This window comes from Symsagittifera roscoffensis, chromosome 4 (assembly GCF_963678635.1).
Source record: "Symsagittifera roscoffensis chromosome 4, txSymRosc1.1, whole genome shotgun sequence".
NCBI lineage: Eukaryota > Metazoa > Xenacoelomorpha > Acoela > Convolutidae > Symsagittifera > Symsagittifera roscoffensis.
The window spans coordinates 59,486,800-59,495,758 of NC_087065.1; the positions used below are offsets into that span (position 1 = coordinate 59,486,800).

Consider the following 8,959-nt stretch of genomic DNA (forward strand, 5'->3'; position numbering starts at 1 on the left):
ATGCAAACAGTTTTCTTTAATTTCAAAACTTGAGCATTGTTTCCGTGGACAGCCGTTCAATTTTTCTATGTGAATTTTATTATTCCGACTTTCGAAGAAAACAGAATATTTATGCTTGGTGTGGTTTTTTTATTTAGTCAGTTTTTGCCGATCGAGATAGTAGTTTTTGACAAATTTTTTTAATATCCTATTGAAGATACCGACTTCTTAAGTTCAAATGTAAAAAGACATTTTACCTCCACTTATTTTTGGGGGTTTGAAAATTGCCAAATTGGCCATGTTATGGACTAAATTAAGCGCGCTTTGAAGAATTTTATTCATATTGCTGAGAGCGTAATGCGAATTGTTTATGCGTGGTGAATTATCCCGCACAACAAAATCGTTCCAAATAGAGTTTAGGCTTGTTAATCAGATCGCACTTTGTTTTTGTCTAAAATTTAAAAGTTTTCAATATTTTCTTTTTCCAAAAACTTTTGTATATGAATTAAGGAACAGTCGGAGCATTCAGGGCTTTGTCCTGATATACGAGCAGTCTTGTTTGGTTCAAAATGATTGTCTTGTTTTCTCTGTTGTCTTTTCATAACTTCACTTATTTTCGTATACAATTTCATTTTAGTTTCCTAATTTTTGCTGCGTTTTTTCAACCTTTATCAGTTTTTGGCCTCACGGATTTTGTTGAAATTTATTTTTTGAGAGATGTTTTTTTTCTACAAAAAATAAAAAATGAGTACGTTTAAAAACCAATTAGGCCACGAGTAGTGCAGAAATTTTGAAAGGATTGTAAATATAAGGGCAAAATTTGTGAATACGAATTATAATTGATTATGATCCATGGAATTTCAAAAAAAATTGAGGTTGTTTTAGAAAAAATGTTGTCACTGTGTTTAACCCAAAAACCACTTGTTCCATTTCTTTGAAAAAGCCTTTAAGTTAAGTTAATGCTTTCATCTTCAGGCTGGTTTGCAAGTTCGTTAAATTTTGAAGCGAGCAAATTGTGGGCTGAACTAATCAATGCTTTAGTTGCAATTCCACATTAAGACCCTGCTTAAGCACCAATCATAATTGACCTTATCGCTCTTTTTGATTTTTCCCATTAATGCAAAATCATACATTTTTTGAATCAATTGAAACCATTATCTAAAAAGCCAAAATGAGAAAAAAAATATCAGCTAGTTTTTTTGTTCAGTTTTATTTGCAAAGTTTTCACTGACTTTAAGTGGAAATCGTAACATTCAGGGCTTCGCCTTGATACGGGCAAACTTGTTATTTTGGGTCTCGTCTGAATGTGCAAAGTTTTGAGCTTTTGTTCGGACCAAGCTGTGATTTAATACACGTACTTCATAAAGTCAAGTAAATGTGTTCATAAACCGCCATTAAAACTACCTAGTGGTATCAGATTACTTGGTATGGGCATATGAAACAATAAAGCCACTCGTTTGAAGCAAAACTCACCAGCCAGCATTATTATAGCAAAATGAGCAGGACTGACTGTAACAACACAGGGCGCCGAATGTCGGGCTGCCTTTTTTGGTCAATGAAGTTGTCCGAGATAAACAACCCCTACACGCTATCTAAAAAGCGATTTAACTCCCATTTAGTAACTCATCAACGACAAAAAGCAACGAACTTGCATCATTTTACTTGGAAACGATTTACGATCATAATTACCTCGCAGCTTACGCGTTCTGAGAACAAGGGTTGGTTGCTCGTATGGGTGCAAAAACTCTGAATGTTCCGACTGCCCATTAATTGGTCTCCAATAGTTTTTAATTAATGAAATATTGACAAAGCATCAATTTTAGGCTGGTAGTATTGACGTGTAAACGTTGAAGCTTAAGTCGTCTATAAAATTAATAAGATCGATTGGCTTAGCCTCTATTGAACTTGAAACAGTTTCGTCGAGCGGGATAAATTTGCCACGCGTAAAGAATGCGCGTTGTTCTGTCACTATCAAAGTATAAGATGAGCAGTTAAGCTAGACTTAGTGTCAGCCTAATATAGTGCTGCAGAAAACCACCGGAGAGTTTGGAGAGCCGGCGAACGACCTCTTGAGAGACTCATCTTTAAAAAAAACTGGTCTGAATGAAAAAACAGCGCAACCATACATATTCCTTACCTTCTTCGAAAGCCGAAACGGTAAAGTGTATTAAAAAAGTGATTATTGTTCCGAACTGAATTTTTATGCTTGGTGTTTTGTTCCGACTTTCGAAGAAAGTGAGGAATATATATGCTCGAGGTAGTTTTTTTATTCAGACCAACTCTCAAAAATATTTCCCTCGGAGAATCAATCCATGGGTTTTCTTGGTTGCAGTAGAACCATGCTTACCACTAGACTTTCCTGATTGAACGATTGATGTGAAACGCTCACTAAAAGATTAACGCGACCTTAAGAGCGCTGTGATTGTTTAATGCTGAAAGTTTAACGCGCATTATTTATGCGTGAAGAATTATCCCGCACGACAAAATTGTTCCAAATTCAGTTGAGGCAGTCTATTTGGTCTTATTAATTTCATTTAAGATTTCTAATATTCAGTTCAAAGTTCATAGTTTGTCAATAATTCATTAACCGAAAATTATTCGAGAACAGTTTATGGAACGTCAGAATACTCAGGGTTTTGCCCTGATACGAGCAGTCTTTATCCAAAATAGGCAGTTTTCAAGCCTGCATAATTTTGCAAAAAAGATCACAAATGAATTAAACTTTGAATTTTGAGCTCAGAAAGTTAATCTTACAGACTTTATGAAAACTTGCATGACTAGTTAAAGTTTTAAAGTCGAAATTTGACCTCGCAAAAATCACTCGAGCACAAAACTTTTGTCACTGCCTACTAAAGTCGGGAAAACAAAGGGACATGAAATTTGGAATTTTTTAAAACTCGGACTGGTTACCTTATTAAATCTGAGCGCTAATTTATTTTTCCGGGAATCGATAAATGCATTTCAAATAAAGTATGACAGAGTGAAGAATAATGTTTGCCTCAGTGAAACTATTAGTATCAAAGGTCAAAATAAATCCGCGTAATCTGAAGTTTGCTTGTTTAAATTGCAAAGCTGGAGGTCGATCACGTTTGAACCAAGTGCCAACTTCGAAATGCTAGATAAAATTTTGGTTTATGCCAACAATTTGCCAAAAACACAATGCTTGTTGAGATTCTAAATAAAATTTCTTTGAGGGCCCTGAAAAAATTTATTGAAAAAACAGTTATTAGAAAGTCTCAACTGTTTTCAGAGTACTTCGATCAATCATCAAATTCGATCAAGCATCAAGTGGAACAGATTTAAGATAATATTAATGATTGATTTGATCATTTTAGATAATGAATTCGAGCTTCTGTTTTCTAATTCTAAAATTTGTCAGAAAATTTGAAGATTTATTTGATTTTGAAGCACTATTTGTTTGGTAATGAGCTTGAGGGCATACGTCACACAAAACAATGAACCATAGCTCACAGGGTGACATAAATAACAGTCTTAGTATCGCTTCTAATGTCCGATATTGAACTATCTTCATCTAGTCAAATAGAATACTTACTTTTGGCATGCTAGTAGACGCATATATACTATTAAATCAAGCTATTTCATTTTTCGTATGATAAAATCTTGTCAATGAAGCAAATAATTTAATGAAATAGTCGTGTTATCAGTAGTGCTAAGAGCGAATCTAGTATTTTCTCAAAGAGGGGCGGAGATTTTGTCAACCTTTTTTAAGGTCGACCAAAACGATTTTCAGAGCTCTCTTAAAGCACTAAAAAGACCCTGTTAGGCCTAATTTTCTGAACCGTAGGCATGATGTTGATAAAACAGGCCAAATGGATAGTTTTGACCAAAAAATCACATTTTTTTGGCGCGCACTCTTCCCTCAAAATTAGTATATATATGCGCCAAAGGCGCCTTCAAAAAAATTTGAGGGTCCGTCACCAAAAAACGAATATCTCAAAATAGTACAAAGGGTGGACCCTTTGGGTCGCCAGGGGGTCGAATCCTTGAGGAGGAGGCGTCCCCCCATAAAACCGCCCCTGCAACACATATTATTAGTTATGTCTTATCGGTCATCTAGTTAATTTTTCATCGCTGGAAGAAAAATTTGGTGGGTATAAAAACGAAAAAACCACATTACTTTAAACCACATCACTATTATTCTTCTTAAACTTGAATTGCAAATGCAAAAAAATACTATACAAAACTAAAAGAAAAAGTTCAGAGTAAAAGAAACAAACAGCGAAGTAAAGTAAATTTGAACCGAAATAAAAATCAATTGACGATAAAAACTGGTTAAAAATTATACTAACAAAATCAAATACCAACAAAATATTGCGTTTAAAAATTCCGATGGATATCAAATTTTGGTTGAAGGACCCTAAAATTTTTCTAAAGGCGCCTTTGGCGCCAACTTATACTTATTTTAAGGGGGAGCGCGCGCCATTTCCAAAAAGTGCCTAAAAACTCCTTTTTGACCAGTTTTTTTTTCTTCAAAATTTCACCTGCGGCGCAGAAATTTTGGCCAAACGGAGACTTTTCATTGCTTTGAGAGAGCTCTGAAAACCAATTCTGTCGACCTAAAGAAAGGTCGCAAAATTTCGAAGATTTTTTGGAAATCCGCCCCCCCCCCGAGAGAAAATCCAAGATCCGCCGCTGATCAGAGCAGCAGGTCGCTCAAGAAGTATCGAGTGAATTTGAAAAAAGATTAAAACTCTAGGAAAAAATCGAAAAAAAATCCAAAATTTTATCAAGCATTTAAGATTTTTTTTAAAAGAAGGCCAAGTAAGTGATTGTAAAATTTCAAAAACTTATAGTCAAAGTTAAATCAATTTGAAAAATTCGCCGGAAACTGAAAAAATAACTCAGCTAAACAACTGGACAGTGAAAAACAATCAGGCAGAATCTACAGAAAGATTTTGCATAGCCCACTTACTTTGAAAGCACTAGCCCTACATAAGTAAAACAAGTAAACTTATATCTGTAAACTTACCATTTCAAATTTTGTTCTAAATGTAGCATTCTGCGAAGAACATTGCTTACGGGAAAAAATTAGAACCAACTTGCAACGCCTTTGCTTAAATCAAGTGTATAAGAAAAAGGGTAGAAAAACAATTTGTTTAAATTTTCTAAACTCTCAGTTTTTTATTCTCAAAAATAGGACCTACTTCTTGGATCAAATGGGCAGTCGTAACGTACACTGATACGAGCTGCAGTCTTGTCTCCCATTTCTGTTCCGTTTTTTGACAAAAGTGAGGAAAATATATGCTTGGGGGTTTTGTTCATAACAATGTCCATCAGAACTTTTCTGAGTGGGAGAATCACTCACGCGACTTCAGTGGTTTCCGCAGAGTCGCGCACACCACAGTATTATCCTGAATCTACGGTCACTCTGACACGAGTCTAACTTATTTGCTCGTGTAGTACTTTGATGTAACGCGAATAAGTTTTGAAAGGTCGATTTATCACATTTTCGATTTATCACATTTTGACCGTGAGTCGAACAGAAATAAAAAATCAACATTAAATGTTCTCATTATAGAATAGTCTTTTATTGTCCGACAATTCTTGTTCTCGGATAGCATCTAATGTTACATTACATCCTTTTCAGTTGAGATTCCCAAAACTCTTTCTCAATGTCAGAAAAACCGGCCTAGAATTCTTAGAACTATGATGCTGAAAGTGTAACGCAAGTTATTAATGAGTGTCGTAACATCACACAGTGCAAAAAGCGTTCCAATATATATGAGACAAGCTAATTGTTCGTAATCAATCCAAATACACAAGTTTTAATAATTAATAATTTATTAATGTCTGCCTAAAACTCCTTACTTGTAATATTTTTCTTCGCCAAAAAAAAATCGACCAGTTAAAGGGCAGTCGGACGATTCAGGGTTTTGCCCTGATATGTGAGCAGTCTTGTTATAGAAAGCAAGTAGGTAACAAAGCTAGCCCTCATGTCTACTTCGTTAGCAAAGTTGGCAAAACTGTTACTCATGAGCACATAAGCTTACAAGTTAAGACCGGCATTTCAAGTACGAAAGCAATTTAATTTTTAGTTTTCATTGTCAAACAATTCTCTTTAAATGAAAGTAAAATCGATTATTTCGGATTTATTTTTACTTGTTTAAAATTAAATAAATCTTTACTAAATCGCATGCTTTTGCACAAAGGGGGTTTGTTTTTCCTTTAATCAAAAGTGAAAGCTGGAGTTTCAACCTGAAGTTAATCTCATTGTTTTGTAAGTCTGCCTGAATATATTGTTTTTTGTACGAAAAAATGCTGTTATTAGAGGAAATAATTGTCAGCTGCAAACTATCAACCCATTTAAATGAAACACCACAAATAATAGCAAGGTCAAGTCACTAAAAAGAACAAATTTTGCTGTAAAAATATTTGATGTGCTTCTTACTGTGCTTTTTTAGCCAGAAGTTAATGACTAAAATAGTTTTAAGTTCTAGTGAATACAAACTGGGTCCAGTTGAGCTTGCAAAAAAATTTTATTAAAAATATTTAAGCAGTTTTTATATAAGTAAAAAATGGGGAAATTGACTGTGAAAACTTTAATTTTTTGAGAACATAAGAGAAATTTATAATTTTGTAATTTTGCTAGTTTGACAAAGAATTCTCAAATATCAAAAAGAAGAGTCAAAGATACCAAAGTATTTGATTAATGTTTTTGTATCATTTAGTACACAGAGGCTAAGCGGAGCAAAATTGAGTGGCTATGATTAGTTTCGTGGATTATCCCAATCCTATGGGCTATTATGGGTAAACGCATAAATTTATACACAAGGGTTAAACGGAATTTCAAGTCACTTGCAACACCACGCAAGCCTAGTATTACAAGATAGCAAAAAAGAAAATGAGTCAGAAATGTCTCAGGTGAAAAAAAGGTTGAAAATAAAACGACCAATTAAAAAAAAATGAAAAGTTAAATTTCAAAAAAAACTGTCGGAACACCAGTTTTCAATTGGCTTTTGTTATTAACCGAGCTATCGGCAAACCAACAATACCTGGGTAGATCCCCTTTGAGCCGAAAACAAAAAAACGTTGCCATAATAATATGCTCTCATGAAATATGTTGAGTTATTATGTTTGAAAACTTTGAACTCTCATACCACAACCAACCTGAACTATTTTTAAAACAATAATACAATAATCAATTTTTACCTTTCAAACGACCCAAAATAATTTGACGGAAACGATAAAACAATAGCTTATTTTATTAAATTCTTATCAAATCTAAACGAAATAAAACTTCAAATCAGGGATAGTAAAATTTTAAGTTACAGGACTTGTAAACAACACTTGCAAATAAAAGTCCTACAATTTAACTTTTCCGAAAAAAATTTGTTTTCATACATACCGAAAAAAACACGGTGCGGTCGGGACTCAAAGCCCAGACCTTAAGGTTCAAAGGCAATCCCGTTACTTTGGTTAAAGTAACAGAAATTGTTTAAGGGACAAAAGTGTTTAAGGGAAAAAAAGAAAATTTTGTCACTGACAAGTTTATTTATTGCAGACAAGCTAGACTAGAAAAAGAAGACTACCAATCCTATCCATAAAATGAAAAACAAGGAAATCTACTTTGATTCAGATTTCAGATACAATGCAGCACTTTTCAAACGCAAGCATAAAAACGGGAAAATCTGGAGTTCTGATAATTGCACAAAAAATCGAATTGATATTACAAACAAGACTGCTCGTATCAGGGCGAAGCCTTGAATGTTCCGACTGCCTTTTAAGGTTTATGGAGCAGTAAAACAGTGCTGATTTAAATTATCCGGACAAAACGAACAAAACATGCATTTTGAAACGCGTTTTTCTCAAATTGGGTTAAGATTAGACAAAAAGTGAAGAGAACAAAAGTTGCTTAGAATTTTCACTTGATAGTCAATAAATGTGATTTTTACAATATAAAATCCAGAATCTCCGTTTAAAAATGAATTTTCAACAGTTTGCGCAAATTTTGGAGACTTAACCCTTCTTAAACCTTGTTGAGCTGCATAAGAGGCTTCTTGTGATATAACTTTCTTATCAATTAACAAAGTAGTTTAAGCGTAATTCTTGATTAATTGAAAAAAGCCAAAATGACCCATTTTTGGGGTAAAATTTTGGTTGAGAATTTCGGAGAAAAAATGGCACCATAATAATTCTGGTGAAATTCTAAGCAATTTTTGTTCTCTTCACTTTTTGTCTAATCTTAATAATAAAGTACAAATGATAGATTTCGCTCCTTGTAACAAATCAATTATGGCAAATAAGCTTCTTTCAACCAATTTGGAACGATTTCTAGGACGGATTAAATCTCCGCTTGCGCGTTAATTGCGCGAAATATATCGCGCGTTCATTGTCCCAAATTGCCAAAATGAAACCTTTAAACCCCCTAACTTCACAAAAATTGATCACAGATGAAATATTTTTTCAAATTTGAGCTCAGGACAACAATACTTTTTGAATGATAAAAAAAATTCCATCAAAAATGGCTAGTTAAAAAGTCGAAATTTGTCTGAAGAAAAAAAAACACCCCGAGCACAAATATTCCGTTACTTTCGCTACGAAAGTCGGAACAATAAACACTCTTTCCAGTGGCCTGGTGGTTGAACCATCAAGCATTTTTATAACTAGTTTGGTTCGCAGCTTTGGCAAACTCACCACGCGTATCAGCCCGATTACATTAACGGATCAAGTTAACATCCTCCTTACTCCACCCAAGTAGACCAAGTTAAGATCCTCCACCCCAGTGCGTTTTTATTAATTTTGCTAAGCGCTGCATATCTTTTCAAATTCAAGCTAAGGAAAACAATAGCTTTCGAATGATATTTAAAAAATCTGTCAAAAATCAGTCAAAAAGTCGAAATTTGTCTGAAGAAAAAAAAACCCACCCCGAAAACAAATATTCCGTCACTTTTGTATCGAAAGTCGGAACAAAAACTCAATTTTGACAGCTAATTGAAATGCAGTAAAAGCTGACCTAGTC

The 8,959-nt window shown here is 34.1% G+C and overlaps 1 protein-coding gene across 2 annotated transcripts in view; it reads right to left on the reverse strand.

The window, feature by feature from the left end:
• The window catches only part of LOC134844519 (estrogen receptor beta-like), a 7,338-nt gene extending 4,343 nt beyond the window's left edge, over positions 1-2,995 (reverse strand). Inside the window, exon 1 of one of the 2 annotated variants that reach the window (XM_063861234.1) lies at positions 2,890-2,995. The gene's annotated coding sequence lies outside the window, so the exon portion shown is untranslated. Of the gene's footprint in view, positions 1-2,326; positions 2,413-2,889 lie in introns of those variants that run through there. The other variant, XM_063861233.1, reaches the window with a different exon arrangement.
• Between the last annotated feature and the right edge of the window lie 5,964 nt (positions 2,996-8,959).